This window comes from Procambarus clarkii, chromosome 91 (genome assembly GCF_040958095.1).
Source record: "Procambarus clarkii isolate CNS0578487 chromosome 91, FALCON_Pclarkii_2.0, whole genome shotgun sequence".
Lineage (NCBI taxonomy): Eukaryota > Metazoa > Arthropoda > Malacostraca > Decapoda > Cambaridae > Procambarus > Procambarus clarkii.
This window is the reverse complement of record NC_091240.1, coordinates 3433515-3443514: the sequence shown is the minus strand read 5'-3', so window position 1 is coordinate 3443514 and position 10000 is coordinate 3433515. Positions and strand designations below refer to the sequence as shown.

The 10000-nt window shown below is 39.4% G+C and overlaps 1 protein-coding gene across 7 annotated transcripts in view; it reads right to left on the bottom strand.

Annotated features, from left to right (window-relative positions):
• Positions 1–10000, bottom strand: part of LOC123773929 (transient receptor potential-gamma protein-like) — a 197151-nt gene that overhangs the window by 17382 nt on the left and 169769 nt on the right. The gene's annotated exons all lie outside the window — the stretch shown is intronic.

Below are 10000 nucleotides of genomic sequence, written 5' to 3'. Positions count from 1 at the left end.
TGGCTTTAAACGAACAACAAGTTAACATTAAAACTGTATGTATAAATAATGCTCTGATTCGAAGCTTCGTTAAAATTTCATAGGGACACCCTTTATTAATGTCAAATAAGTAACTACAGTATAATTCACAAATTCAATTTATGCAATAAAATGAATTTTGATACCAACTGCCTTCATTTGATATCAAAAGTGACGTTTTACTGAAGCTTTAGCATGCTGAAGGCATTATTAATGATTCCTGAAACGAAACATTTCACTCCTCCAGACCAGATGGACAAAGCAGAGAGCTTCGTCTAAGAGATAAAAAGAAAAGAAAAAAGACATACATATAAATATATATAATCATTATCAAAAATTGAAGGAAAAGGTTTATGACAGTATCTCACCCTAAGAAAAAAAAAAACAAGAGTTTAGTTTGAGTTTACTGATAAACGTAAGTTTGATTTGATGATATAACAAGTTTCAAATAAGCTGTGTGAACGCCGCTACCAGCACTATGAGCCAAGCGCACTGACCATAAGCACACGATACTCCTGAACACGGGCCAAACTGAGTGAGAGTGAGAGAGAGAGAGAGGGAGGGAGAGAGATGGGAGAGAAAGAGGGGGAGGATAGGAGGATGAGGAAAGAGAGAGAGAGAGAGACGGGAGAGAAAAAGGGGAGGATAGGAGGATGAGGAGAGAGAGAGAGAGGGTTAGGAAGAAAGAGAAGAGAATGAGAGAGAGGGGATGGGAATACAGTAAAAGAGGGAGAGAAGGCAAAGATAGAGAAAGTGAGGGGACTATTCAGAGGGAAAACACACACTGAAAACACATATAAGGAAGAATAACAGGGATTAAGGAGTTTATTAAAAAAACAGAGACGAGGATGGGGTGGATGGCAAGCAGGAGGTGGAAGAGAGAGAGAGAGAGCGAGAGCTTTTATACGAGAAGTGCAAGAAAAAAAATACCAAAGGGGGCATTACCTTGAAACCACTTCGGCCCTCGAGAGGTTTAAGGAAACAAAAAGAAGGGGTAACACTGTCTTAGTTCGAGTGTAAGATAGATACGGTGTCGAGGGCGAGACTAAAGTTACTTACAAGGGCGAGTTCTCAGGCAAATTATCATTTAAGACGCTTTATTGACTTCGACATAATTGCAATATTTGTTTAATGTCTTGAGAAACTTCTTTAATAATGATAGTAAAGATAATCTAATACGAAGTTATATCTGTATGTTTGATTAAATTTGGAAGGATATTATTCTTATTGGGTATTGTTTCGAATATTTTTCGTATGTATAAGAAATTAGTTAATACAAAACTTCAGTGTGAAGGTAGTTACAGACACTGAGCAATATATTATGACTTCTTAACGTCACTGAGTAAAAGTAGAAGTCACTTACAGAAAACAAATTATTTGCTGAAGAAGTTAACTGGTGAGAGTTAATCTTTTGAGTCAGCAATTAAAAATATTAGACAAAAATTATTGTACGAGTTTCTGCTTTCCAAATTATCATTAAAAATCTGATATATTTACTCAAATACATATAAAAAAAGTTACATAATCCCTGGTATATGCACAATTTCCAATTAATTCAATTCTGATGCTGATATAATTTCCTCAAGTTTAGAGTTATTTTTTATTTGTACGTTTTCTTTTCTTTTATAATATATGATATTTTTTAAAATAAATATGGGTTACTGAAGAAAATTAGCAAAAAGGTCTCAAATACGCTATTTTTAATCAATATTTTTAGGCATGCTGTTCCCTCATGTTCCAAAATTCATCTAATTCTTTATGTATAATAACAAGATTTATTATTTTATTACGTAATAACTGGCATGGAAATGTAACTCTTGTTAATTAATGGGAATTACAAGCAAAATCTAATTATTATCAATTTATTTAGTGAAAAAAAAACGTAAGCAGTCGTCTAGGGTTAATGTATCCTGCCTGAAATTGTGTTGAACGTTGATTCTAGGAAGATACATTGATTCAAAAGCCTTAAATTACTCATGCAAACTAGGAAAACAGATCTGCCTCTTGAGAGAACCCTGAAGAGGAACCACAGAATACAGGCAGCGATGTATATATATATATTACAAATATCACGCGCAGAAATAACAGCATTTGTAGAGTGAATTCTTTTTTGTGTCTCGCTCTATACTTGCCTGAGAGCTCGCTTTGTTTAAAAATATAAATATATACAATTATATATATATATACACATGCATTTAATCCAACTTTGTGTAAATAATAAGTTTAATGAGAGAGAGGGAGACGGAGAGAACACACAATGTGGGATAATAGTGACTTGAAGTTAGCCTAAAGTTGCTACTTGATAAGGTAGGTTGAGCGGTGGCTACGGGATCGATTACAAGCAGGGGGGGAAAAACTCAAGCCTAAATGAAGGCGTTTTAGCGAGAAACTAATGATAATTATAGTAAACAGAGAGAAAGAGGGAAAACAAGACCTTTTAATTCTGGTTAAAAGAGAAAAGACTCGTGTTTCGAGAACCCTATGAAAAGACTGTGGTAAAAAAAGGAACGTTACTTTATGTACTGGGGAAATACACCATTACAAGAGTTACGTTGTAAATCCTACGTTACAAGAGTCAATCTACGTCACAAATGTGTTACTAGGTAGTGCTGGTCTACGCTTCAGTGTGGGAGACTGTGTGTGTCTGTCCTGGGAGATGGAACAGTAGAGTTCTGCCTCTTCCAAGATGCCAGCAGAAACTATCTTACAAGTCTCCAATGTTTACCTCCTGTAACATATTGTCTGAGGGAGTGAAGTCATTGCTTATGTGTCTTCTACGTCTAATATATTTTTAATGATATGTTCGAGTCAACTTCACTTACAGATTACTAAAATGAATAATAGTGGAGTATTACGGAGAATTAATATATGATACTAGTTACATGAATTAATATATGATACTAGTTACATGAATTAATATATGATACTAGTTACATGAATTAATATATGATACTAGTTACATGAATTAATATATGATACTAGTTACATGAATTAATATATGATACTAGTTACATGAATTAATATATGATACTAGTTATATGAATTAATATATGATACTAGTTATATGAATTAATATAGATACTAGTAATTATGATATAATTATTATGATACTAGTGGAGTACTCAACTAGTATCACTTTTCGTAATTGGTATGTCAAATCCACTCGAACATATCATTAAAAATATATTAGTTAAATAAAAGACACATAAGCAATTACTTATTAATGACGTGTGTGTGTTATATTCGATAAACATTACGGTTAAACATTGCAGATTTTTCTGATGTTTATTTCTGTGTTTACTTGCAAGAGGTTGCGAGTTTCGTAAGAAACCGACTGGTCGAGGCTAATGTAAGGAGCATCAGGAAGGAGACTAGAGATAGAGTTTAATGGAAACTCTCTCTCTTGGCACATCTAAGGTGCACTGGTTCTTAGATGTTGTTCTAAGGTGCATTGGTTCTTAGATGTTGTTCTAAGGTGCACTGGTTCTTAGATGTTGTTCTAAGGTGCACTGGTTCTTAGATGTTGTTCTAAGGTGCACTGGTTCTTAGATGTTGTTCTAAGGTGCACTGGTTCTTAGATGTTGTTCTAAGGTGCACTGGTTCTTAGATGTTGTTCTAAGGTGCATTGGTTCTTAGATGTTGTTCTAAGGTGCACTGGTTCTTAGATGTTGTTCTAAGGTGCACTGGTTCTTAGATGTTGTTCTAAGGTGCACTGGTTCTTAGATGTTGTTCTAAGGTGCACTGGTTCTTAGATGTTGTTCTAAGGTGCACTGGTTCTTAGATGTTGTTCTAAGGTGCACTGGTTCTTAGATGTTGTTCTAAGGTGCACTGGTTCTTAGATGTTGTTCTAAGGTGCACTGGTTCTTAGATGTTGTTCTAAGGGTGAACTGGTTCTTAGATGTTGTTCTAAGGGTGAACTGGTTCTTAGTGCTTCCAATCTTCAGGTGGTAGGTGGATGACTACTATCTACCACAGTCTTCAGGGGGGTAGATACATAACCTGTCTACCACAGTCTGGAGGGGGGGGGGGTAGATACATAACCTGTCTACCACAGTCTGGAGGGGGGGGGTAGATACATAACCTGTCTACCACAGTCTGGAGGGGGGGGTAGATACATAACCTGTCTACCACAGTCTGGAGGAGGGGGGGGGTAGATACATAACCTGTCTACCACAGTCTGGAGGAGGGGGGGGGGTAGATACATAACCTGTCTACCACAGTCTGGAGGAGGGGGGGGGTAGATACATAACCTGTCTACCACATAATGTACACAAATAACCTACAGGAATTATAACACAAAATGATCCTAATGTTTGTATTGAAATATAACGTTGCCAGTGCTGGAAAATAGAGTCCTATTTTTGTTGGAATTATGAATGAAATAAGTAACTAGAGATGAAATAGAAATAAAAAAGAGAACCAATTCATCAATTGGTGTTTTTTTCTGTGTTTATAAAGGTATCAAGAAAACGTGCAACATAACTGGAACGTCATTGCGTTACTTCAACGTTGATTTGACGTATAAAACGTAAAAAATATGTGGGTTAAGTCGTGCGTTTTCTTGGTATATGCAATATCAGAATTTGGACACCATGCAGGGGAAATGGACGGTGGTCAGTGGGGGTTGGTATCGACGGGTCTTGATAAACCGGTTTTGGCGGAGTATGAGAGGGGAGAGAGGAGTGGGAAGAGAGGAGAGGGGAGAGAGGAGAGGGGAGAGAGGAGTGGGAAGAGAGGAGAGGGGAGAGAGGAGTGGGGAGAGAGGAGAGGGGAGAGAGGAGAGGGGAGAGAGGAGAGGGGAGAGAGGAGAGGGGAGAGGTGTTCAGATAGTCCACAGATCGTGGGGTGGGGGGGTAGGGGGTGGGGGGAGAGGAATGAGCGGGAGGAGGGGCGGGTATACGAAATTTCGTAGATTTAGACCAAATATGCTTATGTTAGAAGACTCAAGCTTTATTATTGATGCGTAATTAAAAACAAAATATATATAATTTAACAAAAGTGACATTTCTGTTCACGACGTGTCCATATCCTGCGTTCAGCGAGACTCATTTGTCCTTTTGTTTCCAGGGATGTTACAGCGCGGGCCTTGAGCCTCTGGCTGGCCCACTGTGGGTGTATTACACGTGTCGGAACCGCTTGAGCGCTTATGGCTAGCGTGTTGTGTTAGTAAGGTTATGTATGCCCAATCGGTTCGACAACGTCGTCTGGGGTGTTAAATCTCAGTGGCAATCTGATTTATTTGTTGAGCAAACCACACACACTAGAAAGTAAAGGGACGACGACGTTTCAGTCCGTCCTTGGACCATTCTCAAGTCAATTCCTTCACAATCGACTTGAGAATGGTCCTGGACGGACCGAAACGTCGTCGTCCCTTCACTTTCTAGTGTGTGGTTTGGTCAACATATTTCAGTCACGTTAATGTGACTCCTCGCTTGATTTATGTGTAACTGCCCAGTGTTTGATGATGTTCCAGAGGTCTGTTGGACACTCCTCTGCATTTGCTTTCATTTCCATACTTTTCTTTTCTGGAACATGGAACATTTAAGGATATTTCTCATAAACAAAGAAATCCAAAGGTCACGTGTTGCTTGTGTACCTCTGCTCTTCCAGCTGATCCTAACAATGCAGGTGTTGAGCTCTGGTAACTAAATATATTCTTGTAGTATATTAACATTTCTGGAGTTTCATCTGCCATGCCATTCCCTGGTATTACGACAGCACTACGTACCCAGTTAATGAGTACTCGATGACTTTAATGTTTGGTGGTTGGAAAACTTTTGTGGGCACCTGTTCATTGTCTCGGAAATGCTTTCATTGTAAGGTTTCAAATGCATTTCTCGAATCTGTATATATAATGAAGCTTCAACGATTTTCAACAAGTGTTCAAAAGACTTATCGATGGCTATAATCTCTGCTTGGAAATTTAACCACCTGATCGAGTCGCCAGTTAACTATAGAATTTCCTGCCGTAACTGCAGCTTCAGCCTCGCGTCTGCTGCCTTAATCTGCTGATCGGTCTGTGAATTAGGTAAAGATGTCAGATGTTTTTTTTCCTATATTAATTTATGCAATGAATGTAACGGATGAAGGCTAGTCTGATTCTCTTTTTTCCTTGCAGAATTATAGTATTAAAAGCCTGCTGGCAAGGCAGACAACGGTGCTTGCATAACGAACCCTGTATGAGACATCTTTCTCAATTATAGTACTTGCGATCTCGAGCATATTAGTGGTACTTATTAACTTTTGGTCCAACTATTGCAATTGAAGACTCTCCTCTCACATTTATAGTGCTTCATTGACTATATATCTTTACAAGAACATTTTCCTTGGGTATCTAGTTGATATCTTGGACAACATACATACTCCAAGTTTATCTTTTTATTCTGATTTCAATCACTGTAATTTTTGGTTTCCAGTCTTCAGCTTAGCATTTTTAGTCCATCCGTGCTGACTCTCATTGTTTTCAATAGTCTTAACGATAGTTCACAGACTAGGAGAAGGAGCAAGACAGGTCTGCATAGTCAGCATGTATCTTGAGGTTATCGTGAGATGATTTCGGGGCTTTTTTTAGTGTCCCCGCGGCCCGGTCCTCGACCAGGCCTCCACCCCCAGGAAGCAGCCCGTGACAGCTGACTAACTCCCAGGTACCTATTTTACTGCTAGGTAACAGGCAGAGAGAGAGAGAGAGCATATAAAAAACATTCTTACATTTCGAGCGCAACTTTTGTGATTGCTCTCATTGTATTCACGCAGGATTTAGTTTTTTCATCTTCAGATGTGGAAATTGCCGATTGAATGTCGTTTCAGAGTCTATTACGGTCTTCCATGTTATTGCTGTCGTATCACCCACTGAAAGGCAGTGGGTGATACTGCCTATTATTATTGTGGGTGGTATATATATATATATATATATATATATATATATATTCAGGGGTGGTATCACCCACTTAAGGTCTTGAGTGTGTGGGCGACTGTCTAGACTGTTGCTTCTTGATTCTCACTGCCTTAGATTTACGTACAGATATGTTGAGCCTTAAGATGCTTCATTCAGATGTTGATCAAGTGCTTTATTTAAAAAGTGACTACTGTTTAATTAACCTGTGACTACTATTAATTCTTAATGCAGCTATCCTGCCGATGGAGGGCCACTGTATGATGCCTTACATACGCTGCCATTGAAAGATAACAGGTTGCCAGGAGACAGGGAAAATATGATAACCCTGCCTCTTTCTCGACAATAGCGAATAACCGCATGACCCTTGTTATCTTAACAGAGTTACACAAAAATCATTCTGCCTGCAGCTCTGCAGAACACCATGATACTGTGGGAGGGGATTATAACCACGTGTTACGGTGAAGATAGACAAATAGTGTACACAGTCATGACGAGAAGTTAGATTAGGTCAAACTATAGGATGAGTGCAGAGGGAGTGCCATCTAAATTTGTCTAAATTGGCTTAATGCCAGCAGGAACAAGCGTGAGGAAGCGGCGCAGACTACAGCATGAGAGAGAGGGAGAGAGAGTCAGGAACGGGTCGTGAACATGTTCACCGTAGCCAAGCCGTAAAGCAACAGTACCAGAAACCCATAAAACTCAATAAATCACGAATCGTGCAGATGCGTGTAGGGGGAAAAACAAATAAATTGAAAACAAATCTACCGTAAAAGCCTGTTTTACTCGAAATACAACGTGATAAACAATTTAAAAGAGTTTTTATAGAATGGTTAGTGAGAGGGTGTTTGCGTGGGTTCCGTGGAGGGGGGGGGAGGGAGAGGGGGAGGGGAGAAGGGGGAAGGGGGGGGAGGAATGCAAGGAGGGGAATTGGAAGCTAAGGTTCGTCTTAAACCTGTACTTCGGCATGCAGTTAGGGGAAGGCCTCGTCTTAACTCTGGCTCCTCACACACACACACACACACACACACACACACACACACACACACACACACACACACACACACACACACACACACACACACACACTTCCCTCTCACTCTCTAACGGAGACAGCTATAAGGCTAGACACTAGTGTTTTGTTTCCACGATGCGCTAGAAGGCAACAAGCTTTAGTAAGGTTTTGAGTTGTGTGTACACCGAAGCTTTCTGGCTACACCATCCACACACACACACACACACACATACACTCACACACATACACACACACACACACACATACACACATAACAACAGGTAAACTAGCAGTCAAGGGGTCGACAGGGGCGGCACACAGACATATTAGTAAACCACACAGAGAAAGAAACAGCAAAGTGAAGAGTAAACATAGAACAAATAAAACAGTTCAAACGCAAAAAAGAACTCATAACTGAGTAATAAAACAAAGACACGGATAATTTGGTGGTAAAACACACAGGATAATATGTCTTAGGCGTCTCGGAGTAATAAGGAGGAGTAATAAGTCTTAATAAGCCTCGGCATCTTAGGAGTTTGAGCGCCCGCTAACGATTATTAATTAATAATTAGTCCTCAATTTACTAAATGCTGAAATAACCTAATTTATGGTTGAGTCTTAAGGGTGGGGGGGGGGCATCAACGCCATTTTGTAGACCAAAAGAGTAATTAACGGATTATCACTTTCCCTAATGACCCGCCGATGAGCGGAAGTCGTTAGGCATTTGTTACACGGCATCCCCTCCAAATACTCGGTGCCCTTTACAAATCGATATGGCAACATCAATTGATTGCCAACCTCTTTATATTATTTAATTTTATATAAAACATTCTTTGACTATATAACTGAGAACAAAGAATGTCAAGAGCATCAGGTTATAATAATGTATTTCCCTCTCATTCATTCCCCTCAAAAAAACAAAAAATAAAAACAAAATAAATACGAACGACGAATGTCGGAACATGTTGGCAACACCTCAATAAGCCCCGCCCCCTCCTTCCCTTCGCTAGATTTGCTAGCTCCTAGCGACTCAAGCTAGAAAGCGCCCTATAGGGAATTATCGAATAAATAGGCCTCAAGAATCCTATTTAAGGGAGAGAGGGTGGAACAGACGTTGCAGTGGGGCATTTGTGATAATCCAAAAATGATATATTATCAAATATATATATGTATTATATATTATAATGTTGTGTAATGTTAGACCTAGGGCAGGTCTGATGTTGTGGTTCCGTTCGTAAATTTTTCCGTTGTTAGAGAACAGTTGGTAGGTAATTAGTTGTGAGGATTAAGGGGGGATTATGGCCACTGTTTATGAGAACGGCTTCCATTGTGGGGCTGGTTGTTCATTAACCCAGTCACCACTCTGCACACACACACACACACCCACGCGCGCGCACACACACACACACACACACACACACACACACACACACACACACACACACACACACACACACACACACACACACACACACGAGGAAGAATTTAGGAAACGACAGTGTAGATAAAGATAAACTGTTTAACACGGGTGGGACACGAACAAGGGGACACAGGTGGAAACTGAGTACCCACATGAGCCACAGGGACGTTAGAAAGAACTTTTTCAGTGTCAAGAGTAGTTAACAGATGGAATGCATTAGGCAGTGATATCGTGGAGGCTGATTCCGTACACAGTTTCAAATGTAGATAATATAGAGCCCAGTAGGCTCAGGAACCTGTACACCTGTTGAGTGACAGTTGAGAGGCGGGACCAAAGAGCCAGAGCTCAACCCCCCGCAAGTACAACTAGGTGAGTACACACACACACACAAAATCTTACACAATTGATGAATAACTAACAAATGAGATCAATACAATATACTGTAGATCAATACAATATACTGTAGATCAATACAATATACTGTAGATCAATACAATATACTGTAGATCAATACAATATACTGTAGATCAATACAATATACTGTAGATCAATACAATATACTGTAGATCAATACAATATACTGTAGATCAATACAATATACTGTAGATCAATACAATATACTGTAGATCAATACAATATACTGTAGATCAATACA